The sequence below is a fragment of the Trachemys scripta genome, chromosome 18, assembly GCF_013100865.1.
Source record: "Trachemys scripta elegans isolate TJP31775 chromosome 18, CAS_Tse_1.0, whole genome shotgun sequence".
Taxonomy (NCBI): Eukaryota; Metazoa; Chordata; order Testudines; family Emydidae; genus Trachemys; species Trachemys scripta.
The window spans coordinates 19,576,390-19,603,625 of NC_048315.1; the positions used below are offsets into that span (position 1 = coordinate 19,576,390).

The following is a 27,236-nucleotide window of genomic DNA, read 5'->3' on the forward strand; positions in this document are numbered from 1 at the left end:
AGGGGTGAAGTGCTGGACTTCCCTATTGAAGTCAGGGGGAGGTTTGCTATTGACTTCAATGGGGCTGGGATTTCAGCCTAGGGACAGCTGGGCACCACAGAGCATCTGTAGTCTGAGTGCCTGCAAATCACAGGCCACGGCCACCCCTTCGCTCCCCCTGTCACCTCTACCGGCACCTGAATACCGAGCTCAACAGCCAGAATTAAGCCAAAAAGTGTTACAGCCCTCAGGAGACTAAACGACTGGGTGCCACAGGCAGAGCGCAGGGGGACCAGAACCCAAGGCTGCTGCAATGACAAGGAACTGATTTGGTGAGTGGTACCGGGCTGATCCTAGCACCCACGCAGCGGACGAGGGGGACCCCTAGAACTCAGTTTTTGACATTCAAAGGAAGCTTTTCGGAGTTGGGAGCTTCCCCCGCTTTAATGTGAAACACTTGTGTAATCAGGGGAAATGTGATTAAGAGAAAACAAAAGCAAGTCTCTAGCTGGCAGCTGGTGCTAGGCAAACAGGAAAATTTCCCTCCTTTAAAGGGATTCTTGCCCAGTTCCCCACGTGATCAGCGTGAAGCTGCTCCAGCCTGCAGTCTGCTAGAGCCCAGGGAAGCAGTCTTTCAGAGGTTCAAGTCCGGTTCATAAGCTAGAACCCCTGTTTTTCAGGTGGGTTCTAAATCTCAACCCGGGTTCTCCGATTACCGAAGAGAAATCTATGTCACCTTCCAACCTTCTAACTCTAGGGGTGGTTACGCTCTGGAAGAGGCTCCCGCCGGGGGTTGTGGAGTCCCTGTTGTTGGAGGATTCTAAGAACAGGTTGGACAAACATCTGTCAAGGATGGTTTGGTTGACTTGGTCCTGCCTCAGTGCAGGGGACTGGACTTGACTCTCCAGGTCCCTTCCAGCCCTGCATTTCTATCATTCTGTGATTCTACAATTTACTCCCGAAGGCCATGTGGCCCATAGATGCAGTCCACCTCTTTCTCCCACCCCTTCCCTCCCCTCCCCCAGCGTCTTCCCCCCACCCCCAGCGGCTATATCTGGAATCCAGTCCAGATGGCCACAGAACTCCATCTCAGGTTCTCCCCTACCCTTCCTCCAAGTAGACAAGGAGACCGAGGGAGTCTTTGCTTCTGCTTAGTGGAGCAGACTTCACCACTTAGCATCTCACTTCCTGGAACGTTGCCTCCTTGTTGTTGGAGGAGCAGTGTGGCCTAGTGGCTAGGCCTGAGCCCCAGTTCCTATCTAAGTTTATTGGACCCGGATTATTGTAGCTGAGCATTTTGCCAGCAAAGCTTAAACCCACTTCCTGAAGGGAATGAGCAAGGACTAGAATCCAGGTCTCCTAGGCTGCAGTGGACCACACTGACATCCCACCATGGGGCTTGGTTTAAACAAGCAGCAGCTTCTAAGGAGGTTAAGGGGAGGCCTTTTGCTGTCCTTTAAGGGTACATCCACACTGCACACAATGCCTGGGCCTGGGGGAGCTGGGTCTGTGGACTAGGTGTTTCCAAGCCCACACTTGAGCATCCACACGGTGTTGTACACCTGGGTTTATATTAGCTGGACCCGGCTCTCACAGCCGTGCTAATGCGTCCATACTGCATTGGGCTGACCTTCTGCCTCGGGTCTGCGGCTTGAGCTGTGTCCGCATTGCAAAATGACCAGGCCTAGACCCAAGTCATAGCATGACTCAGGCTCTGACCCACTCCCACAGCAGGGTCCTAGGCCCCGGGTCCTGAGCACTTGCTGATCGGAGTCAGACCGATTTGAGCGTGGATGGAAGTGGGGCTTGGGCCCAAACCTGATTCAGAGCCCGGGCTTAGCGTGACGTGTAGACACACCCTCGAGGGAGTCGCACACCGCACCAGCAGAGGCACACAGACAAAATGCTAACTGGAGTGACAGAGCGTGCCTATACCAGAACAATGCCCAGCCCTCGCTGCCCTGCATGCTCACGCCTGGCAAAGCCACGGTGCATTTGGCATTGCTTGACATGGGAACAGTTGCTACATGTCACCTTTCCTGCACCGGATTCTAGGCGCCACCGCTGGTCTCAAGGGTTTGCAGTTGGGGACTGCAGGGCTGATGTGTCAGCCCCAAGGGCAGATCCCCGCCCTGCAGACCTGGGACGCTGACCTTTCCGCCTGGATCTTTCTGCTTCCTTTATTTCACTTCAGATTATGCATTGACCTAAGCACGTCTAAATCTGGAAAATGCCTTTGGATCCCCTCGCATGGTGACACATTTGCTTGCAGGGGATTTGCCTCTTGCAGTGCATTATTCACTCCAATAGCATCATGCCATCACATGCACAGGGCTGGCCTTACCATGAGGCAAACTGAGGCAGCCGCCTCAGGTGCCAGACTATGGGGGGGTCGCCACTAGGACCCAGAGTGTAGAAAATTGTGTCTGCTGCTGGTGCGAGAGGGCATGGGGGCGTCATTTGAGCTCCCCGCCTCAGGTGCCAAAATGTTGTGGGCTGGCCCTGCACATGCAGGTTCTTACCCCCTTCCTTGTGCCTCCTATCTGAAGCATTCAAAGCCCTTTCTACCCATCACATTAGCCTCCCCATGCACCTCTGGGAGGTACTTTTTTTTTTAAATATACACATTCCACACACGGGGAAACCAAGGCACACAGGAATCAAGGGACTATACAGCCAGGGGCAGGTACCTGGATCTCCCAATTCAGAGATCCCGACTCTCACCTCTGAACCAAGATCAGCCAGTTTTGGGATTTTGAAGGGGACCTGCAAAGGATTATGAAAAATTGGCTTGTCTCTCTTTTAAAAAAAATTCTCCGATGGTGAAAAAGCTTGGAAAAGTTTAGACCTGCTCAGGATTTCTTTTTACCTTAAAACATCAGGTATGGAAATCTCACTTTTTGTCAGACTCCCCTTGAACCCACGGGCAGCAGAGGTCGGGCCAGGCAGAGTGATCTGGAATAATCCCCCCTTTCAATGTCTATTGAACTCCAGCACCGATTGTCTAGGCTGGAGGGTGAGCCAAGCGGGTCCAGCACATGCCTACCTGGGGCTGGAGACAGGGCCGGCTCCAGGCACCGGCAGAAAAGTAAGCAACGAAGATCGTTCTGTTGGAACTAACTCAGCTCTCTCCACCCCAGCTTGGCCCCTCCACCTGGGCTTTGCTCAACACCTTGTCAGTTCCCCATAATTCAGGACTCTCTTGAGTGCACCCATCCCACTCCCAATTTACCAGGCGCAGGGGGCTGGAAGGAACATGGCACCAATGGGCAGCAGGGAGGGGACAACCTGGAGAAAGCTCCACGTGTGAGAGAGGAACTGAGGTGCCTTAGCTGACTGCATCTCTTCGGGCCCCTGTCAGTGCTTCCCACAGCTTGGCTGCAGGGGTGCTTTAGAGTAACTGTCCTCTCAGTACTACACTCAGGCTGGGATTCGCAGGCCCTCTGTTCCTGTGCTTGGAGCAGGGGGTGGGGACTTCAAGCCATCGGCATGCTCCCTATATTGCGGGGCCTGCCCAGCCCCTGGTCTAACTTACACTCAGCTCCCCATGGGCTCTGGGAAATGCCCTTCAGCCATGCCCCCAGCTCTGCTGGGAACAGAGCCCACCCGCCAGCTCTATCCACGATGGGGAAGCCCCGTAGGCAGGGAGTATTCTCAGGAGGCGGTTTCCACCCCTTTACCCTGCCAGAGCGGCACAAAGAGACCTTGGTGTCACTGAGACTCAGGCCCTGAGCCTTTCCTGTCTGTGCTGGCTGGCTGGCTTCCCTTGCTGTAACCTTTACGCATTCCCCACGGCTCGCTGCACGTGCACTTTCACTGCTGAATAAAGCATCAAGCCTTCAGCCCTCTGCCGAGAGCCAGATTGCATTCGGCAGGGAGTCGGCAGCTGCTGCAGAAACAGGCCCTGCAGGACATGGGTCTCTCAAGCTGGGAGCAATATCCACGCCACTCTGCTGCCTCCCCATGGGCACACAAAGGGGGTGCATTGCTGCCCCCCTCGTACGGGTCAGAGAGTCTCCTCCAACCCCACCTGGCATCCCCATCGTGCAGGGGCCAGGCACAACCGCAGGCTCTGCGGTCTCCTGAGTGCAAGTCAGGGGGGCAGGGAAGAGGGCTGGCCATGCTGCCCCTCCTCAAATCAACCGATGGGGCCAGCTGCAGAAGGGCACGCATGCCACCCTCCCACCAAACAGTAGGATAGCTGGTGCCAGGAGCTCTGGGAGGGATAGCGCCTCATGGAGATACAGGGGCTGCTATAGGCTAATGCAAGATGGATCCACCACTGTGCCCAGAGGCCGCGATCAGCTGAGCCAAGCTCTACCCTTAGTCCAAGCCTACAGCCGTGGTCATGGTGCGCTCTAGTGGCCAGCCATAGCTACATAACACGCTGCCGCTTGCAGCTAGCGGAATGACCTGCAGTGCAGGGGGAGGGCCTCGTGCTGTGGTAGTTACAGCCCCAGCTCGTGAAGCATGGTACATGTGTAGCCATGATTCATTGCACAAGTACCTGAGATAGCTCATCTCATCTTCTCCCCCGGCTCCAGCCCTGCTGCTCCTCCGTTAGCGAAGGGCCGGCCACAGACATGCACTGCGGGTCCCACGGCCATATGCAGGAGAGGAGAGAGAATTCAGGACCTTCTGCTCCAAAGCACAGGCCTCTGCCACTTGAGCAAATAGAGATTCTCCATCAGCTGGCAGCAGTACTAAGGCTTTTATCCTCTAAGTGGGGCCTCCAGCTCTCAAGTGATATGATTGCCAGACGTGCTGTTGGCTGAGTCCAATCAGTACAAAACACACCCGCACCAGCCAGTTCATTGCACCCACACTCCTCTATATACAGTAGGAGCCTGATTTGTGAAGGTGCTGAGGACCCGCAACTCCAATTAAAGCCAATGGGAGCTCACACCTGTGCAAATCAGACACCACCACATCTGTATTTACAGTCCTCTCTCCCTGCCCCTCCCAGCCTGGTCCATCAGGGAACACCGCTGTGTGGCCAGGGCAATGGGAGGAGACAGAGGAAGAGAGCCTGACTGCTGGCCCACGTGGTCCCAGTGGAGTACCGAGATCAGAGCCCGGTTAGATGCTTCTGCCTGCTTTGGCAGGGGGAGGACACAAAGGACAATCCAAAGGAACGTGGCCATTTACTGCAGGCCACCATTGCTTCCTCCATCTCCCCAGGTTTTGTAGCAGCGATTGTTTGCCTGGATCAGTTTTCACAAGCTGGTTGAGGTGAGGGATCTCTCCTGCCAGCTGCGGACAGAGCTCACGGGCACAGGGGGAATGGGCCCTACACAACAGGGCCTTAACCTAGCTCTTACAGCAGCCTGGGATCCACTCACATAGCTCCCCCAGGAGGAGGAGTGGGGTGCCCCCCCTGCGGCATTCGATACTGACACAGCAGGAGATGCTGAGGATGCAAATTGAGAGGCAGGCACAGGACCTTTTGGACCTGGCCTATCCGGGGTCGATATGGGATGGGAATTGAGGGACACTGCGTCACGTGGAGGAACAAAATGGGATCTGGAGCACTGCGCACAGATGGGGCTGTTGGGGGGTTCAGAACCCGACTAAGAGGGGTGTAGACGTGGATTACAGTGCATTGGATGCTCCCGACTGAGACACCAAAGGGGGCTGCAGGAGAGGAGGGAGCTAGACTAGCAGAGCCATGTGATGGAGCCTGGTTTTATCATGCAGGGAGCTTTCGAAGCGTTTGTGTTGGGGACACTTTCCTGTATCAGACGCACCCCGCCAGAACAAAGCCCTCAGCTGCTTCCGGCAGCGTGTGAAATTAGCAGAGGGGAGATGTCCATGCTGCTGGCCGGCTAGTTTCCTATGATAATTTCATTACAGAAAATTCTCCCGCCCCATAGCCTCTCATCTGCGCGTCCCTTTGCCTGCCATGTGCTGCCGCCAGGAGCCATAACGCACCAGTCGGGGTGCTTGAGAACGAGGAGACAAGGGGGCCTGATTCTGATCGCTTTTACATCAGTTACTCCACTCACTTTAATGGCATTGCTCCAGATTTACCCCGGTGTAAGTGACAAGGAAGATCAGGCCCTTGATCTATTTTTTTTTAAAGCTCTGGCTAATGGATTTTGTTTAGGGTCTGCAGGAGGAGGGGTACAGTGGGACTTGTAGCCACTGATTGGCATCGATCCTGGGTTGCTAAGAGACTCCGCTCCTTTGGCCAGCACTTGCCACTAGGGCTTAGGCACCAGCGGGGCAGGGAGGAAGAATATATATACACATTTTTAAAATAGATCAGTCATCTGGTACAGAAGCTAGAGGGTTGCCAAGCAACAGGGCTCCTTCCTGACTTTGTGGATTGCAAGCAGCTGGGGGAGCACCCCGCTCAGAAGGGAGAAAACTTTGGAGAAAGGGTTAATTTGGCTTTTCAAAAACGAATCAATATTTCGCTTCGCTCTGCGACTCTGAGGGTTGCTCACATGGGGCTCGGATCCAGGTCAGGAGGGAATGCCTCACTCCCGCCCATCACTCCATGCTGCCACCTCCAGATGAATCAGACGGGAGGAGAACGAACCCTTCCACAGCTACTGCTGAAGAAGGCAAGAGGAAAGCGGGTGCTACCACCACCCAGGCCAAAATGAGACGGGTCTTTTAAAGGAGAGAGGAGTCCTTGGTTACTAGGGCTGACCCCCCACCCCTCAAAGTTTGCAGGTGGTTGGATCTTGGGTTTTGAACTGACTCTTTTCAAGCTCAGGCAGAAAGAGCCAGCATGTCTGCGGATGGATACGTTAACATGGAAGACGTAGTCCACACAGCACATGGATTCAGCTTGTGTGGTCCCGCATCATAGAATATCAGAGAAGATTAGGGTTGGAAGAGACCTCAGGAGGTATCTAGTCCAACACCCTGCCCAAAGCAGGACCAACCCCCAACTAAATCATCCCAGCCAGGGCTTTGTCAAGCCGGGCCTTAAAAACCTGATTCCACCACCTCCCTAGGTAACCCATTCCAGTGCTTCACTACCCTCCTAGTGAAATAGTGTTTCCCAATATCCAACCTAGACCTCCCCCACTGCAACTTGAGACCAAGTTCTGTCATCTGCCACCACTGAGAACAGCCTAGCTCCATCCTCTTTGGAACCCCCCTTCAGGTAGTTGAAAGCAGCTGTCAAATCCCCCCCTCACTCTTCTCTTCAGGAGACTAAACAAGCCCAGTTCCCTCAGCCTCTCCTCCTAAGTCATGCGCTCCAGCCCCCTAATCATTTTCATTGCCCTTCGCTGGACTCTCTCCAATTTGTTCACATCCCTTCTGTAGTGGGGGGACCAAAACTGGAAGCAATATTCCAGATGTGGCCTCACCAGTGCCAAATAGAGGGAAATAATCACTTCCCTCGGTCTGCTGGCAATGTTCCTACTAATGCAGCCCAATATGCCGTTGGCCTTCTTGGCAACAAGGGCACACTGCTGACTCATAATGCAGCTCCTGCACTTCATACCTAGATCCGGAGTAGCATCTATTACAGCAGTCCCTAAATTTCCCCCTCCCAAACCAAGACCCCATGGTGCTAGGCGCTGTACATAGACAATCCCTGCCCTAATGAGCTTCCAGTTGAAATAGACAAGACGCGCACACAGGGAGAGAAAGGAAGAACAGGAAGGTTTCGTTTACAATGGGTTAATCAATGATTAACAGGGGCTATACCATGTGACAGATGTGAGCAGCATGGAAGATCTGCTCTAGAATGATTGTGGGGCACTTCTCTGGCCTGGGCTCTACACCAGGTCAGGCTAGAAGATCCTAATGGTCCCTTCTGGCCTTGGCATCTATGAATGTAATGGATGGTTATAAGCCAGGGGTGGGCAAACTTTTTGGCCCGAGGGCCACATCTGGGTATAGAAATTGTATGGCGGGCCATGAATGCTCACAAAACTGGGGTTGAGGTGTGGGAGGGGGTGCAGGCTCTGGCTAGGGGTGCGGGCTCCTGGGTGGGTCCAGAAATGAGGAGAAAGCAGGAGGGGGCTGGGGTGTGTGGGGGGGTGAGGGCTCTGGCTGGGGGTGCAGGCTCTGGGGTGGAGCTGGGGATGAGGAGTTTGGGGTGCAGGAGAGTGCTCCGGGCTGGGACCAAGGGGTTTGGAGGGTGGAAGGGGGATTAGGGCTGGGGCAGGAGGTTGGGGCACAGGGGGAGGCTCAAGGGTGCAGGCTCTAGGCGGCACTTACCTCAAGCAGCTCCCAGAAGCAGTGGCATGTCCCTTCTCTGGTTCCTATGTGGAGGCGCAGCCAAACGGCTTTGCTGTGCGCTGCCTCCTCCGCAGGCACCCCCCCCCCCCCATAGTTCACCGTTCCCAGCCAACGGGAGCTGTAGGGGCGGCGTTTGGGGCAGGGGCAGCATGCGGAGCAGAGCCCCGGCTGCCCCTATGCATAGGAGCTGGAGGTGGGCCATGCCACTGCTTCCAGGAGCCACATGGAGCAGCCCCCGACCCTGCTCCCTGGCTGGAGCGCCGGAGCGGGGCAAGCCCCAGACCCCGCTCCACAGTGGGAGCTCAAGGGCCAGATTAAAATGGCTGGTGGGCCGGATCTGGCCATACTTTGCCCACCCCTGTTATAAGCCCATCACTAGAAAATCCAGCAATTGTAAGCGGCCCATGGGGCTCCATAACAATCACGCTTAACAGATGTTAAAGCACCTGTTCATCATTTGACCTTTGAGAAGGCATTTATAAATGGAACCTTAACGCAAAGTGTGATCCAAGGATCCTTATCCCAAATTCACAGATGGGGAAACTGAGGCACAGCACGGCAGGGAATGTCGGGAGTTTAAGGGACGGTATGTAGCATCCTTCATTAATGTGTTATCTAAATCATCTGGGGTCTGACAAGATCTGCAGTGTCCGCGGGCTGTGGAGTTTAATCAGTGTGTGGGGATAATTAGCAGTTGTATATTTGCCATACCAGTCTGTGGCAAGGGGCGCCCCCTCATGGCCTAGCCCGGCCTTACTCACCCTGCTGCAGGGTCGCGGCTGGGTGGCACCACCTCTCCCGGCGTGGAGCGGTTGCCCTCTGGCCTGTTGCAGCCCTTGCAGTGAGTCAAAGCCCCCAGACAGGGAACTCAAGAGGGGGGCATCCTGCCAGTCGCTTCCTGTCTTCAAATGACAGGTCCGTCTCCCTGTCGCCGGGGAATCCGCTCTAGCGGGCTGACTCTGAGCACCCACCTGTAGCCAAGCTGCCGCGCCCTCTCCTTCCGGAGCAGGCCCCAACTGGCCTGAGCCCACTGCCACACCTCCTGTGGGTGTAGGGACGGGGTTGATTGGGCCCACAGGCCCTCAGTAACCCACTCCTGGCCAGCGCGGCGTTGGCATACCTCATCGTAAAGTGAAATCCTGACCCCATTGCAAATCATGGCAAAACTCAACAGGGCCAGGATCTCAGCCCTAGATTTTAAGGCCAGCCAGGACCGATCTGATCGTCTGGCCTGACCTCCTGAATAACACATTATTGGCCTGGCCTATGCCCCATGCTTGAGAAGAAGGCAAAAGAGAACAGAATGCAAGTGGCAAATTGCATAGTGGGAGTAAAGCCCCCCCGGTCCCCACAGGTGAGAAAGTTATGCCCTGGAGCACAGCTATGCTTTTCAAATCCAGAACAGGCAGCAAAACCCTGACCATACACAGCCACTTGGAGACAACTCTCCTGGCTACCCTAACAGCTGATCCATCTAGCTAGCCCCTGCCCCGGCTAATGCGTCTGCTCCCAGAGCTAACAGGCCCATCCCGGTCGGGCAGGGCAGACTAAAGACACACGCACATTCAAACTGGCCACCTTCTTCGGCGCAGCCAGGCACGGCCCATCAGAGTAAAGTGATTGCCTATCGTGTTCTTCAAACGCTGCTCCGCAGCCGTAGACACAATAAGAGAGAAAGAGGCATTAATACACCAGCCACTTCCTATGGGTGAGATCACGGTCACCAGGCTTTGAGCTTCAATGTGACACCACTCCCAAGGGGGCTGAGAACCCAGCCCCTCTACCATCTCCCTCGGCGCCGTGATGCGCAGAGCATATAGGCCAGTCACCTGACAGGAGCAGATCTCCTTAAAACACAGGCAGGGCAAGAAGCTATTCCAAAGCCACCCTTAAGGCCCACTAGTCTCTCGTGCATGGATGGCGCTCACACAAATCAGTGTGAACGAGACGTGATGGCTGGGGGAGGGTCATTTGAACTGGACCCTAAGGGGGTTAGAGTCCTTTGGAAATTCCAGCAGCAATGAATGAGCGAGGCCCCTATGCGGGAACCATGAGATCGGGGTGGAGGGGGGTGAGCTGGGTTGTAATATGAGGAGGAAGCCACATGGAAATGGACACATCTCCAGCTCGGAGCTCACCCCACAGGTCAGCCGGCCTGCAGGGAGAGTCTGGAACATCCTGTACCTTTCAAGCCCGGCGGCTGGAATCCTTACGCAACCGTCACATTTCTAAGCTGAACAGAAAACCGTTCCTAGCTGAACAGGGAGGCAGCTCTCCGAGTTGATGTGGGGACCCCGGGGAATGGCCAGCCACTTTCAGCTTCCCCTCGGGGAACCGGCTCGGCTCAGCTGACAGGTTACTGCTGAGGGCCGCCTGCGGGGCTCCTTGCTACGACGTGTTCCTGCCTGGAAGCTGGAGCCAATCACTCACCCTGCAGACCCGGGGCTAAAGAGCCGAATCCTGTGCATCTCACTGGGCCTATACAGGCAACTCCAGAAGGGCCAAATTCCCTGCTGGTGTGACTCCACTGGAGGCAGTGAAGCCTCCACGCCAGCAGCTGTTTTGGCCCAGAAGTATAGCTATCACTCTCCCAGGCATGTATACAAACACACACAGCATGGCCTAGTGCACGGGTTCTCCACCATGGGGGTCAGACACGGGTCCAGAGGAGGCAAACCCACCCTCCCTTTCTTTAAGGCTAGATGGGAGCAGAGGGGTCCTAAAACTTTTTTCCGTCATAACATGGAGTCACAGTATGGGAAAGGTTGAGAACCACGGGTCTACTGGTTAGACCTTTAGAGAGGGATTGGGTTCTATTCCTGACCCTCTGTGGGATTTGGGCAAGCAACGTCTTTCCGTGCCTCGCTTTCCCCATCTGTAAAATGGGGATGATTCTTAGGGAGCTTGGAGAGCCTGCGATGAAAGGTACCATGGAAATGCAGAGAGTTAGAAACGTGATATTTTATGACATGATTATTATTAAATAGAGAAATAAACATGTGAGAGCGCAAGACGAACCCTGTTATCTCAGTATCGTTCCCATTTCTGAGACTGAGAAACAGACACAGAAATATTTAAGTGACTTGTCCAAGGTCACACTGTAAAGTCACTGGAAGAGCCAGAAATAAAACCCAGGAGTCCTGGCTCCACACCTCCATGTTCTAAACAAAAGGACTGGATAGCTTTATGCCATGAGACCATCCATTGCCCATGGACCAGGCAGTGGAACAGCAGCAGAGAGAGAGGCAATCTGCTATTATTACCAGTTACGCAAAGCAGCTGGCTAGAACTTTGGTTTGAGGATGCTCTAGCACCATAGGAATTGCCAATCATTGATCAGATCCCGGGTCCACCCAATCCAGTATCCTGTCTCCAACAGTAGCCAGCAGCAGATGCTAGAGAGGAAGGGACAAGAAATCTCACAGCTACAGAATACCCTGGAAGCATTTCTTCCTGACCACTGTCAGTTAGTGGCTGGTTTATGCCCTGAAGCATGAGGGTTTATCTTTAGGATTAATACTGCCACCCATCACCATAGTATCTGAGCACCTTCCACGTGTAGCCCAAGTAAAAAAAATATATCCCTTCTAAATCTCGTTTCCTCTTTTTGTCTAATGTAATTATGTATGCTCTCATTTTCCATACAAATGCCTGGTCCTTTTACAAATCGTTCCATACACTGGAAACTTTCATTAAATCAAGGGGATGGACAAAATCTACCTAACTACACAACTGGATGGTGGAATCGGCTACTGGAATATCCTCGGCCTTCCTCCACACACGGCCAGAGCAGCCTGGTACTTCCCAGGGATCGTGCTGCCTTCAATCCAGCAGCAGGCCTCGTGCGAACATCTGCCGTCGACGCATACAGCTTGGGGCAGCAAACACACAGCCCCACGGTGAGGCTCCCACGCTTTCAGTGGGGGAACGCTATCCGACATATCCATATATATATATAATCCCAATTAGCAGCCCCACACTCGAGTCTGCTATCACAGCACCGTTTCCCAACTCTTCCGCTGAGCCGACTTCCGCAGCAGTGTGGGATGGCCGGGACTGAGTCATGCAGCGCTACATTCATTCACAGCACAATATCATTATTATTATTATTAACAACAGCGACAACGGTGAGAGCAGAGGCATTGGAGTCACAGCGGGACTCTATTCCCAGCTCTGCTACTGACAGCAAAACCTCAGCCGGGTCACAGTAACGCCGTGCCTCGGTTTCCCCATCTGTAAATGTTGTGCTTTGAGATCCTCGGATGACAAGTGCTATTCAGGGCTTCATCTTCAGTGAAGGTGACTGCAGGTACAAAGTGCTTGCTGCTGGCCATTTGAGCAATGCAAAGTCCCCTATTTTGGGGGGGTTTAAGGCCAGAAAGCCCACTGGGGCAATGGGAGAGGGATCCGAGCTGGACATTAGGGAGGGGTTTTATAACTGAGCCAGGATAAAGATGGGGGCTTACGTCAGCAGCAGAGATGCTAAGAAGGGATGTATTACAGGGCTGGAAATAGCATGGGGGGATTTATGCCAGAAATATAAGAAGTTATAGGGGGATTACATAAGAGGGCTAGAGCTTGGGGCACGCGGGCGGCAAACTCAGCTTCGCGCTGGGCCTGATCCTGACCGGAGGGGCTGAGCAGCTGCCACGCCCATTGGTTCCCACGGGACCTGCCAACGCTCAGGATCGGGCCCCATGCAGGTAGAAACAGCAGCTCAGACCAGCCAATGCACACTGGGCTGCTCCCTGGCCCCAAACCTCTGCCGGGAAGCCAGAGGTTACAGCAGGGCCCCTATCTTCTCCCCAGCGTGGGCATGCTATGTTCGGGCTAAGCCGAGCCGGCTGCCCCCCTCCATGGCTCCCGTTTGGGGTCCTTGATGTAATTGATCTAACGCCATCAATGATGAATGTCCCGGCTCTCCGAGTCACAGGGATGGGGAGGATGCCACCAAGGCAGCTTGGAAATGGCTGTTTGTACACACGGCTCTAAGCCAACGCTGGGGTTCCCCTGGACTTTGCACACCAGGAGCGTGCCAGGCGGCCGGGCGCCTGCCCCCTGCAGAACGGTGCAGGAGCAGAGCAAGGTCTCTTGCACCTCCCGTCCCATTGCACAGCCACGCAGCACTAGGCACGGTCTGGCCTGCCATGTCCTGAAGCCGTCCGTGTCCTCCCTCGAGCACGAAGAAGGCAGGGCGCTGGATTACGGAGCTCTGGGAGGGACCCTGTTGTCTTTCCATCAGTCACTGCTCAGCAGTGACATCTTGTTGAGCCACTGAGCATGCAATGAACGCTGCATGGTTAGCGAGGGGTTAACAGCGTCGGTAGCATTAATGGGGGGGGGGGGCTGGGGGCTCACTTTCCTGTCTCGCCCAGCTAGTCTGGTGGTAACATGCTGCTCTGACTAGCCCCAGCTTTGCCTAAGACATGGGGCAGTCCCCAGTCTTGCAGGGAGGGCGAGCCCTTTAGCTCCCAAACCGACCATGCAACTTGCTATTCACTGGAGCTTGGCCCGTGCTCTGGGTGCATTGGGCTAGCCATCAAGGTAGCCCACGTGCTCCTGCAATTGGATGGAGAAGGGGGTTGAGGAGATAGATCACCCCCTCCCCACCAGCAGAAAAAGCAATGAAATATCCGTGCGACAGGCCAGCCGACAATCATTAGGGGAAGCTCCCCTTCCCCCTCCCATTAAATTCCCCAACAGCACAGAGCCCCTTCCTCCACTCCCCAATTAGTGCCCAGAGCCTCCCTCCCTGCCGTGAAATTGTAAACGATGCTACAAACGACAGCAAGGCTCGCGTCCGACCCTGGTTACGGCACACATGGGCAAGCCGTGTCCACATAGCATTCCTCCCCCCACAACACAGCCACACGACACCCGTGCTTCTGCCATTGCAGCCACGGCGCTGCCTCACCAGGGTATGCTGCGAAAATCCGGTCAGCTCTCCCTTGTGCCTCAGCCGGGGCTAGAGTGCTGGGCAGACATGCCCACAGAGCAGCACCCGCAACGCAGCCAGGGAAGAGCTGGGGAGGACGACTGGGCAGCCCAGGTATCCAGGCCCAGAGCCACTGCAAAACACAGGGAGATGCCCCTGCAGGGAACACGGCGAGGGTGTGTGGCCTAGTGGTTACAGGCGCAGCACTGGGGATCTAGGTGTCTACACCCAGCTCTGTCGCTGGCCCCCTGTAACCTGGAGCAAGTCACTTCGTTTTGCTGTGCCTCTGTTTTCCCCAGCGGTAGGGAAACTGGTCTGCTTTGTAAGCGTTGTTTGTGTAGCCTCTTCCCAGCCCAGCAGGTGCACTGAGGTATTGTAATTAATGGGCTCTTGTATTTCCTTCTACAAGGCAGGTGGCGTGCCAGTCCCGCCCCCTCCCAGGGAGGCTCCGCCCCCTCAGCTGACACATCCCCTAGCAGCAGCGGCTCTCCAGGCTGACGGATGGACGACGTGCCCCAATACCCTAGCGCCGCCCATAAGAACTTCAGCTCCCATAGGGGGCAGGGCGCCGTCTGCCGCCCCAAATGCCAACTCCCTGCCCCTCGGGCTCAGTCCTGGCCCAGCATTCGAAATAAATTGCCCTGAGTTTCAGAAGTCCTGAGAACTCTGGAGTTCCCACAGACATCGGGGGACCCGCAGGTGCTCAGCCTCTCTGAAAATCAAGCCCAGAATGACACTGATGCCTCTGCCCTGGGCCAGAGCTCTCTGAGTAAGGGGCTTCAGCAGCCATTGGCGTGGGGCAGAATAAAGCAACCGGGACGGTCATGACGGAGGCTGGAACTCTGTCCTCGTCTCACACCTGTGGGGAAGACAGGCCGTCAGACCCCCCTCTCCCGCCTGCATTGCACTTTCCAGCCCAGGAGCAAGGAACCATTTCACACCTTGGCACTGGGGGGCGCTGAAGCTCAGAACGGGGAAGTAACTTGCCTGAAGTCATCCAGGGAGTTGGTGCCAAGCTGGAGAATAGAAGCCAGATCCTGACTCCCAGCTCTGTGCTCTGATCCCCAAAACAGCCCTTTCCAGATACATTGCGGGGGGGAGGAGGAGGGACTCTAGCCATGTGCAGGAGACCCAAGGCCAATTTATTTTCATTAAATATGTAGACTAAATAATAAAATTAATAAATTTTCAAGCCGAACGTGTATTAATTCTAATGAACAATGCCACATTATTCAGTATTCGTTTTTGAAAGTTTATAATAAGTGATGCTCGGGGGGAGAGGCGGAGGGAGGGGGGGCGCAAGGTGGACGTTTTGCCTAGGGTGCAAAATATCCTTGCACCGGCCCTGGGTCCCCTCAGGACAGAACTAACTGGGGTGGGTGGAGGACTCCCTCAGTATATGGGGTAATGGAAGGGCTCTCCTGGGACCGGGATAATGGGGTCAGGTGGGGGGCTCCCCCAGGATGTGGGTAGTGGGGGGGCTCTCCTGGGACAGGGCGAATTGCGTCAGGTGGGGGGCTCCCCTAGGATGTGGCTCCCATGGGATAGGGCTAACAAGGTCGGGTGGGGGGGCTCCCCAGGATATGGGCAGTGGGGGGCTCCCATGGGACAGGGCTAACGGGGTCGGGTGCGGAGGGGGCTCCCTCAGGACAGGGGACCAGGGCTGCAGCCAGGTGAGCTGGGCAGAGCTCCCCTCCCACCCTTGTCCCTCTCCCCTCTCCAAGTGCCGCTAGCAATCACAAGCTGGTGTGCCACATACGAAAGCCCCGGAGAACAGTCTGCTGGTGCCATGGTAACCGGGCAGCCTCTCAAGCCCGAGCTGTTCCCCAGACTCGCTCCAGCCTTGGCACACACAGCTCCCACTGGCCCCGCTGGGGAGGCCCAGCACCGCCAGCAAGCCACCGGCCCTCGCCCCTGCCTATGCCAGTCCGGGAGGGGAGCGAGGCCCATCCCAAACCTGTCCTCGGAGTTGCTGAATCGCCAGCATTATGCGCCTCGGTGGGAGCTCGTCCAGACGACACGGGGGGGGCTCCGAGCGCACCCGGAGGATGCGACGTCGGTAGATGGCAGGAGTGCAGGGAACACCTGCTCCTCGCCCCTCACGCCAGGCCTGCCCGGCTTCGCTCCAGCAGCTGTGAGAGCCAGAGGGGCACAGAGTTTAAGGCCAGACGGAGCCCCCAGAGAATCTAGTTTGACCCCCGGTCTAGCACAGTCCACCACCCCCACCCCCACCCGCCGAAGGGAGACCAAGTATCACAGCCCCCAGGAGACTCGAGTATTACATGCCACAGGCAGAGAATAGGACAGGCTGAGGGCAGCAGTGCCTGAGGCTCCCGCAATGGCAGGGAATTAAGTGAGAGAGAATCAGAGAATCCCAGCAAGTCACCCCCCACTACGGAGGAAGGCGAACCCCCCATCACCCCTCCCAGTCACTGCCAATTTGACTTGGGGAACCCACATGGCGACCAGTTAGACCCTGAGCATGTGAGCAAGAATCAGCCAGCCAAGCCCTCCCACCCAATGTCCCCTCTCCAGCCATGGCCATTCCTGATGCTTCAGAGAAACCCCCAAACCAGAATACACTGGGGCAGGGGGATCCCTGCAGGAGCTGGTTGAAGCCACGACGCATGCGATTTAAGAACGCAAGACAAACAGGAAGTGAGCCCCAGAGCTGCTGCCTCCTACCTTCACAGGCAAACCCGTTACACAATCACACTCAGAAATCTGCCCAGCTCTCTCTTAAAACAAATCCGGTTCTCTCCCCCACAACGCCTACGGAGCAGCACTTCCAGAACCTCGCCCCTCCGGTGGTTAGAAACCTTCTTCTAAGTTCCAGCCTTCGAATCATGCCGGGGCGCATGGCTCAGCTCCTACCCATAGTGTCACAAGGTGCCTTTTGCCAGACACTAGCCATTCACCCGCCCAGCCCTGGGTTCCAGCGGCTACATGGGGATCGCAGGCTGGCAGCTCTCAGTCCAATCCCTGTTTATGCATCTTGCCAAATCACTGTGCTACGAAGCCTGACTCAGCGTAACTAGGAATCTCTGCTCCATAGATGCCAGGAAGGGAATAGTGGGGCTGGGGGAGGGACAGGCTAGAGGGGCACGGGCAGAGCTGGGGAAAGGCCAGGGATGGATTTTGTTGGGTTTAGCGTCCGAGTGACGGGTGGTATACAGCAGATGACCTGGATGATCTGGCCTTAAATGCTATGGACTCACGGGGGGCTACAGGACAGACAGGCATGAGCACAGCTGGGTTTGGGGGTGCTGAAAGTCCAAACGGGGGCATTATGGCAGAGCTGTGGAGAATGGGGCAGTGCTACGGGCCGGGTATGAACTGTGTCGACAGAGCTGGAACGGAGGGGCCTGGCCTAACACAGAATGTTTCCCCCAGATTCCTTCGCCCACCTCTCTCCGCCTGGGGCCATGGGCCATGCGTGCATGGAGTCCCCTCCTCTCCCGGTGTGCTTTGCCTCTCTCCCAGCCAGCCCGAGGATACGCCAAGTGCCAAAGAAGGGACAGGAAATGGTAAATGATCCTGTGCAAACAAAACCCCCTCAGCTTCTTCCTGGGAAGTTGCCTTTTCCTTGCCTGGAGGAACTGAGAGGTGGCTGTTGAAGCGAACTAGGGACAGATTCTGCAAGGCTCCTTTGACTTGAGGGGTGACATGCAGATTTACCCCAGCTGAACAGCTCATCCTTGCTCTCCTAACGTGGTCCCTAACGGCCAGACGCAGCCGGCACTAGCAGCAGGCAATCTCCCCAGCACTGGAATCAAGGACTTCACAGCGAGCGCGTGCGTTGGTCGAGTCTCTCCTGAGTGCTAAACACCACAAGTGGGCACTGTCCTTACTGCAGAATCTTTCCGTGGTCTCCCAGCCCATCCTCACGTCCTGCAGTGACAACTCTCTCCAGAGCGCCTGGGACGTCAAACACTCTACGCACCCCGGTTGTTACTGGACATGGAAAAATGACTGGCCCTTTCACTCAAAGCTGTCAGTATGAACGGCTTCTTCTACCCCTCCTACCCATAGTGAGGGTCTGGAACCAGCCCTGTGTACCCACGTGCCATCAGCCATGTGAACGCACCACTACTGTAACTGGGCAAACATGTGCCAGACAGAGGAACCTCCCACCCCAAAGGCCTCGCTGAGCGTTCTCACCAGCTCAGTTTAAACCCAGACTTCAGTTCCAATCCACGAGAACCTTCTTGGTAATACAACCACGGTGGCAATGTCTACCTTTAAAACGATGCAGCACAGACACACCCTCCACCACCACCACGAGGGCTTCTCCTGCTGCTGTACTTAATCATAGAATCATAGAATATCAGGGTTGGAAGGGACCTCAGGAGGTCATCTAGTCCAACCCCCTGCTCAAAGCAGGACCAACACCAACTAAATCATCCCAGCCAGGGCTTTGTCAAGCCAAGCCTTAAAAACCTCTAAGGAAGGAGATTCCACCACCCCCCTAGGTAACCCATTCCAGTGCTTCACCACCCTCCTAGTGAAAAAGTGTTTCCTAATATCCAATCTAAATCTCCCCCTCTGCAACTTGAGACCATTGCTCCTTGTTCTATCATCTGGTACCACTGAGAACAGCCGAGCTCCGTCCTCTTTGGAACCCCACTTCAGGTATCAAATCCCCCCTCACTCTTCTCTTCTGCAGACTAAATCCACCTCCCCGAAAGGCTGCAGAATTCTTCTGTCGACCTAGCACTGTCCACACTGGGGGTTAGGTCAGAACAGCTCCGTCTGTCAGGCTGTGGATTTTTCACACCCCTGAGGGACACAGCTATGCCGAAGTAGGTTCCCAGAGGAGACCAGCCCTGAGCTTAACAGAATAGCCATGGGGCAATTCCTTTGACAAACACAGCAGTTCCTCAAGTACTGGATTAATGCCTCACACCGGTTCTTGGGCACACACAAGAATATGCACATGCATGTGATGAACACACTCTTGACCACACCTGCCTGTGGTGTGCGCACACAGACATGGACCTATAGATACACGTGGTCTACATACTTGTGTGTAGCACGGATGTGACATACACAGGTGCTCACAGGCAAGTAATACCCCTCTCGTGCCTCCCCCAGAAGAGGGATGTGAACATTAGCAACGCACCAGGGAGACGCATTGTGGTGTAGAAGGGCTATGGATTATTGGGCCAGTGGCAGAGAGGGCCAGCAACTCCAGCTGGGAGCACGCAGCGCCTCTGAGCTCAGGCCCTTGACTTGTTCCATTGTTTGCCCTCAGGCCCCAGTGCAAACAAGCCCTGGGAAATGCCTGGCTGGCCAGACATTGCAGGGGCAGCCCAGCGTGACAGGGGGAACCGTTCCCCCACTAAGTCAGGGTGAAACCCACCGTGCCCGGGCCTCACTTCAGAGCAACGCTGACAACCGGCAAAGGCAGCTGCTTCCTGGGGATGGTAATTCCACTGAACTGGGATGCTGGGCCCCAGGGGAGCCGCGTCAGGGGTATCTGAAGGCTGCAGAGGTTGTGGGAGGGAACATAGACCCTTTCACCTCTAGGTCAATCACTCAAATCCAGGGCAGGTCAGCAATGACCACAAGGCCTCATGGGCGGCTGGCAGCTATTCAGTAGCCTCTGTGAATGAGGCGGGGGGGGGTCTCCGGTGGCAGAATCTGTCTCTGCTATTGGTCCCCTTTCAAGGGGTGACTAGACCCCCAACAAGAAGCTACCTTCTTGGCATGGTGGCGGAACTGCTGCCTATCTACTTAGAGCGTCCCTCACCCCCGTAGCACCTTCCAGCCATTAGTGTCTTTATCCTCGCCGCAGGCACGGCTATTAACCCCATTTCACAGATGGGGAACTGAGGCACTCGGTGACTTACTCAGGGTCGGACAGGGAGTTTGTGTCACAGCAGGAAGCAAACCCAGGTCTAGTGGAGGGCCGGGCTAGCGCTTTAACCACTGGACCTTTCTTCCTCCCCCTGCACAGCGTCACTGCTGTTCCTGCCCATGCTGGGCCTGTTCTGTGGCCAAGAGGCCTTCAGTCTCCAGGGCCGGCCAGCGAGCGCCCATCCGCCACGCTTCGTTCCCATGTTGTGTTAAAGGAAGCTCTGCCCCAGGGAGCTAACCCCCTCCCGCCTAAGGGATTTCCAAGCTCGGCAGCAGGGGATCAGAGCACACGGACGTGCAAGCAAACAGACCCCCAGCCTGGCACTCGCGTACCACAGGGGCAGAAGAGACATTGCTGCAGTAAATTCCACCCGCTGGCGAAAAGACCGTGCTGGGGCCGGGAGGAATAACCTCGTGGGGTCCCTTGCAGCCCAGCATGTCTATCAAGTCTGTGACGATTGCTCTCCCTCCATCAACTTTCTGGGTTCTCCTCTGACAAGTGACAACTCCTTGTCACGATGAACTCGGCCCGGAGGTCTGCGTCAGAACAGGCTTGGTGCTGAACCCTCCTCCCCCCCACAGCAAAACGCTCCCCCCCCCCCAGAGGTGGCTCCCACCCTCTGCCTGCACCTCCCATTGATTACAGTTACGTAACAGAGGCGGCTATTCCTGGGCTGATGCCATTATATAACTTTACATGCCACCTGTCAAGAGGGGAGGGATGGGATGGGATATGCGAGTGGGGGCAGGGAACCCTGGTCCGTACCATCGGACGACCTGTAATGATCTCCACGGCTGTCACACGCAGCCTGGCCAGCTGCCAAGCCCCACATGGGTTTAGAATGGCAGCCGACTACAGCAAAGTTCTGCCAAGAGCAGGAACACCTGAGCCCCAAAGAAGAGGTGGAGGATGGGCTAGTGGTTAGGGCACCTCAGTTCACCATCTGTAAAATGGGGATAACATCACTACCCTACCCCTGGGGTGTTGGCAGCATCGATACATTAAATGCGGTGAGCTGCGCAGATACCCACCTTAGACAGATTATCCTTCCTGTTAAACAGGACAGCGCTCCTAACCCCGCAGCCTTTGACACACATGGTTCATAGTCAGGTTTTTATTTGGAGGTTTGGACAGCACATGGGGGATGCTTTCCTAAATCGGCCTATCAGGGCAGCCTGGAAAGTGCGTAAGGGCGGCCCTGAACTGGGGGTCAAGCAAGGAACTTCAGAGACCCGCCTGTGCGCAGTAGCACAATACTGCTGGGGTACTGAGCATTGGAGCAGGGTTAGAGCAGAGGGCAAGGAGATAAAAGGCTCTGACTTGTTGATTCCAAGACCAGGCGGGACCACTGCGGTCATCTAATCTGACCTCCTGTATAACCCAGGCCCGAGAATGGCCCCACGAGAATTCCCGTCAACTAGAGCAGCCATGTTAGAGAAACACCTGGATTTAACAGTTGCCAGTGACGGAGAATTCACTCCCACCCTTGGCGAGTTGTTCCATTGGTTAACTGAGATGATGGCCTCGAGGATCACATGAAAGAAATGGCATCTCCTTGCCTTTGGTCAGAGTGGTGGGTGCTCAGTGCTTCTGAAAAATCAGGCTCTCGCGGTCTCAAGTTGGGCACCCAAAAATGGAGACTCCCCCTTAACGGTCACCTTTGAAAATATTGCATTAATGCCCCCCGTGCCTCAGTTTCCCCATCGGTACACGCTGGACTGTAATGTTTGCACACCTACCTCGCAGAGAGGCCTAGCTGATGTCTAAGAGGGGTTTTGAAAATAAATTCATGTATAAATGCTATACCTTGTCATTCTCATCTTAAATCCAAGACCCCCTTGTGCCTGGTAATAACACCCTCTTGCACACTTTGTAGTTTATGGGGGGGGGTAGTATGGGCTTGTGGTTAGTTCAGGGGCTGACTTCTATTCCTGACCCATTGTGGGACATGGGGCAAGCCATATGTCAGGAACCTATCAGTCAGTACTACCCCCCTTATCAAGCCACCAACCCCTATCTGCCAGTGCTAGTGGCCTCAATTGCCTACCTAGGCACTTCTCCTCCAAGTTGCTCATACTGTCCCATGCCACCCTCCCCACGCATGGCAACGGCTCCTGTTTATACTCAGAAGGCCCCTTAAAACCCACCTCTGCCATGTGCCTCTGCCTCACTCCCATTTGGCCCAGGGTATGCAAGTGGCGAGCCAGGACTTCTGCTTTCCTGCTAAGCTCAGTTGGATTTATGGGTCTCATCTTCTCAACCCACCCTCAGCCCATTCGTCTGTTTCAGCCACCGGCCACGCCTTGGCTGACATGAAGGGTACGAGCCATCGGGGTCATGGGACTGGCTGCTCTGTCATTTGTCTGGACAGCACCTAGCACAAAGGGGCCCCGGGTCTTGGGTTGGGGGTTCTAGATGCTACCGCAAATACAAATCAGAAACAACAATAACCGACTGCTAAGCCACACTCCCATCCACCCAGGTAACTTCTTTTAAAACCCACTGCTGCCAAATATCAAACCATCAACTATGGCCCCCTACCTCTACGGCGCACACACAGAATCAAAACTAATACGCTTCTCCCAGCTGAGAACAGATGCTGGGGGGAAGAGAGAAGCAGGGGCGTTTGGGCCTGAAAGGTGCTAAGCGAGGCCATGTCGCGGGGTGAGAGCAAAACCAGGCCTGTTACTCCCCCCGTGAAAGTACAGGCCCGAGGGGGCTGGTGGTGGTCAGGAATCAGTATTTGCCCCATGGAATAGGAGGACAAGAAAACTATGTTATTGCCCAGCTTAAAAGGGGAGCTACTCTCCCACTTCCCAGGAAACAAGGAAGAGGAAGCGTTGCCTTCAATGTAAAGGCAGCAAATTCAAAAGCAGTAAGAAGGAAAAAGCTCCTTCACCCTCTGATTAACCTGTGGAGCTCCCAGGGTGCTGCAGAGGCAAACAGAGCACTGTGTCCAGGAGCTGATCGCGCTATGCTCCGTGAGCCAGGGGAACCGACTACACAGACCACTGCTGTCTTCCCCTCTGGAAAGAAGCAGAGTACATTCACAGGTTTCAAGGGACCATTGCGATCATTTCATCTCACCTCCTGCATCGGGCAGGCCAGGACGGCTCTGACCAGAGGGGTCAGGGATCTGCTCCAATCTGGCACGAGGCAGGACACGGGACTAGATCGACATGGTTATGGGCTGGCAAAAGGCAGGACACCAAACAAAGATGGATCATTCACCTGGTCCAGTCCAGTAGGAGGTACATTATGGCACTAGACAGACAATTATATGGTCCAGTGGCAGCTCAGATGGTCACTGATCATAGATTTTAACACCAGAAGGGACTACTCTGGTCATGGAGTCTGACCTGCACAGCCCCGGCCAGAGCTCGTCAGCCACTGAGCCCGGTAATGTGCGGCGTCTCTTTCTGAGAAGCAGTCTGTCTGGAACTCTGCCGCTTCTCCCGTGACACAGAGAGGAAACGCACAAGAGGAAATGTCCTTTTAAGGACAGGCAGATCGGTGTAAACTTTGCTTTAAAAAGCCCCACGGTCTCTCCCTCGCAGTCACAACCATCGGAAATAAGCCCCATTCAGAAGCCATGGAGGTCGTTCCGGCTAGTCACACAGGGACGCAGAGGAAACCTGCGAGACGTTGCTTCTGTCCATAGATTCTAAGCATGTCCAGCCACCCTCTGGCCAGAGATAAGAGTGTCTGCCGGGAAGTCCTGGACTTACAAGGGCACATGGCTTTCTCTAGGGGAATAGAGTTCGCGGTTGCACCCTCCTCAGTGGAAGAGCCATCTGGGGGAGCGGTTGATCCAGTGGCTTATCTGGGAAGGGGAAGCGTTTTCTCTTAGGAGACCAAGGAGCATGCATAAGACTCTCCCGTCTCTGGCTGGGGATGCTCGGAGTCTATGGAAAGAAACATCTTGCGTTTTTCCTCTGCCTCCTTCGCCGCTAGCTCAGCAGATCCCCTGCCACTCCGGGGAACTTCCTTGGGCTCCCAGCTGCAAGGCGGAGTGGAAGGGTCGTTCAAAGCAGGTGGTGGCAGTGAGATCGTGGGAGAGTGAGGGAGGGTGTGCATACGTGTCAAGGTGCGCACATATGTAAGTTGTCTGCACGTGAGAGACAGGTCATGGGATTATGAAGGGTGGAAACGTGCAGCCCAGAACAAGGGGAAACATGCAGATTACAACCCCTGATACCTGGGGTCACTGGGGGGGTTAGGGCCCTTGGCACACACAACAGTCAGGGCTCAGGAGAAGCTGGAGGACACACACACACACACACACACACACACACACACACTTTCAGATGCCAAGGGACTCCTGTTGCAAGAACACATCCAAAGGGAAGGCTGGATGGCACGCAGAGGAGCCCTCCGGCCAGCTGACTCGGGCACTAGTTACGTATAAGCCAGTCAAGCAGCACAGCGTGGGGCTTCAGGCGGCTGGCGAAGGTGTTCTGGTGCATTTCAAAGCCTTCGCCTCAGCAGTCCATGCAAAGGCCAAGCACAGGACAGGTCTGGATCTCACTATGTTAGATATGGGACCCTGCCAAGGAGCAATCTTCTAAAGCAGGGGTAGGCAACCTCTGGCACGTGTGCCGAAGGCGGCACGCGAGCTGATTTTCAGTGGCACTCACGCTGCCCGGCTCCTGGCCACCGGTCCGGGGGGCTCTGCTTTTAATTTAATTTTAAATGAAGCTTCTTAAAAACCTTATTTACTTTACATACAACAATAGTTTAGTTATATATTAAAGACTTATAGAAAGAGACCTTCTAAAAACGTTAAAATGTATGACTGGCACGCGAAACCCTAAATTAGCGTGAATAAATGAAGACTCGGCACACCACTTCTGACAGGTTGCTGACCCCTGTTCTAAAGCAAGGAGAGGAAAACCTACATCTCAGAACGTGTGTGTGTGTGTGTGTGTGTGTGTGTGTGTGTATGTGTGTTTACATTATATATCTACATACATATACCACACACACGCACACAGTTCTATCATCTAACACTCATTCCCCAAACAGTGACATACACATATCTGTACTGCATTTCTACTGTATCCACTGTATTGTTACTGCATGACTAAAGGTTGCCATGGTCTATGTGTCTCGATATATTTGCAGGATAATCTCTAACTATTCCTCACTTACGTAAACCGTTCTGCGGTAGCTGTCTCAAAGCCCAATTCTGTAAACCCAAAACACCCAGACCACGTTATTTTAAAGAGAAACCATTTGCTGTGCAAATAAAAAACAACAAACAAAGTCAAACTGCAATCTAAAATTTCCTAGGAAAATGTCAGGCCCCTCCCTGCTCCAGGATGAATTAATTAATGAAAGATCACACGCCAACCTGAAATTTGCTAAACTTCCTCTTAGCTACCCCCACTGCTCCAGCCCTCCCACCAGCTAAACTGGAGAGCAGCACACAAAGGCAATTAGAAGAGTCCAATTCCCCAGCTCCAAGAGACAGAAGTGCAAGACACTGCTAAGAAGGCAGTGGGCCCCTCTTACCTGCATCCCCCTGCCCCCCACTACTCCTCGCCCGTCCCTCTTGGTTTTTAGAAGAGCTGCTGGCATTGCTCTAAACTCTTTCACCGGGTGAGAGAATCACATTCCAGGTACAAAAAAAAAAAATTCCCGAGCAACGTGCTCCTCCGAAGCTGCTGGGGTTTAAACACCACCTAGGGTGAGTGGGGACTATTAGGACTGAACCCAGGGGTACAGTCTTGGCTTAGCAACCTTTCTCTTCCCTAGCAGGGAATGACCTGGTCCCCTGAGCCATTCCATCCCTGCCCACAGGCAACCTTGCTTTCTTTGCTTTATCCATTCAAGGAGAAGAGCTGGATGTCCTTCTCTCCCGGCCACGCTGCAAAGGGGAGCCGTAAAACTGCTGTAGTTAGAAATTGGAGAGTCTCTCTCTGGAGCGTGCACCTCTCCCGGCTGGCATCTCAGCCTTTTTCCAGCAGCAAAGGTGATCTATGCCCCTCTGGACCCAGCAGACCTCGGCAGCCTCAACCCAACCCATGGGTGTAACGAAAGACCCGCAAACCCACGTGCAGGCGAAGTATTGTTAATCCGAATGCCTGGCCCCCTTCCCCCAGGACTCCTCGGAGACAGAACAACGGCCTCCTCCCCCTGCCCCACCTACACCGACTGCTCCGTCGGAAAGAGAAAAAAAAACCCATGCCCTTACAAATACACAACAGATGGGATCACAGCCAAAATACATCTCCCTCCCCCCAGCCACCACCATGGCTCTGCTCCAACAAAGCTTTCGCAGCATCCATCCCCACGCGCCCCCCTGCTCCATCCAGGCCAGCCAGCGGGCCCTGCCCGCCTTACCTCGCCGGAGACTCCTGCGTGGCTGGCTTGTGCTTTGCAGGCTGGCTGTGTCCCTGCCAGTCTCTGCTGCTGGGTTTGTGCTCGTCTCTCTTCTCCTGCTGTCCTTCCTCCCGGATCCCCCTCGATCCCTCTCCCTCCTTCCCACCCTACCCCCTGTAGGGCTCTCCCTGGCCTCCCCACCCCTCTTCCCAGCACCTGTCCCTGAATCCCTTTTGCAGCCTGTGCTCAATGCAATGCTGAAATGCTGGACAGCTCAGCACCACTGAGCAGGCCTCCCGTCCTCATGCAAGAAAGTCGCCTGCTCACCACATCCTCTGCCACAGGGCCACCTGGAGCCCAGGAGGGGCTGATGCAGCAAAACAGGATCCCCTCCCCCCCGCACACACAGACACACACACACACACACAGACACAGATCCGTTTTTGCAAAAAGCAACAGAGGGTCCTGTGTCACCTTTAAGACTAACAGAAGTATTGGGAGCATAAGCTTTCGTGGGTAAGAACCTCACTGACTTGCATCTGAAGAAGTGAGGTTCTTACCCACGAAAGCTTATGCTCCCAATACTTCTGTTAGTCTTAAAGGTGCCACAGGACCCTCTGTTACTTTTTACAGATTCAGACTAACACGGCTACCCCTCTGGTTTTTGCAAAGCATGTCACTGGCTGCACCTGACTTTGCAGGAAAACTGCTGCGCGGTGGGAGTTTTAGGGCAGAAAAGTGAGATCGAGGGAAAAGAAGACCCTAGAATGGAAATGAGAGCGAGCAGTTTCCAGAGGCGGAGGCTTTTATGGGACAGCGCCACAAATCGGCCCCCGGCTGGCAACCCAAATGAAGAGATCCCACTAAATGCCCGCCGGCTCCAAGGGAGAAATGGGGTGCAAAATGTTTTTCAGGGCGGCCAACCCAAGC

The 27,236-nt window shown here is 54.8% G+C and overlaps 1 protein-coding gene across 1 annotated transcript in view; it reads right to left on the reverse strand.

The window, feature by feature from the left end:
- SRRM3 (serine/arginine repetitive matrix 3) overlaps positions 1-26,443 on the reverse strand; it is a 173,005-nt gene extending 146,562 nt beyond the window's left edge. The window contains exon 1 of the mRNA XM_034752981.1: positions 26,328-26,443. The gene's annotated coding sequence lies outside the window, so the exon portion shown is untranslated. The remainder of the gene's footprint in view (positions 1-26,327) is intronic.
- Positions 26,444-27,236: the final 793 nt, after the last annotated feature.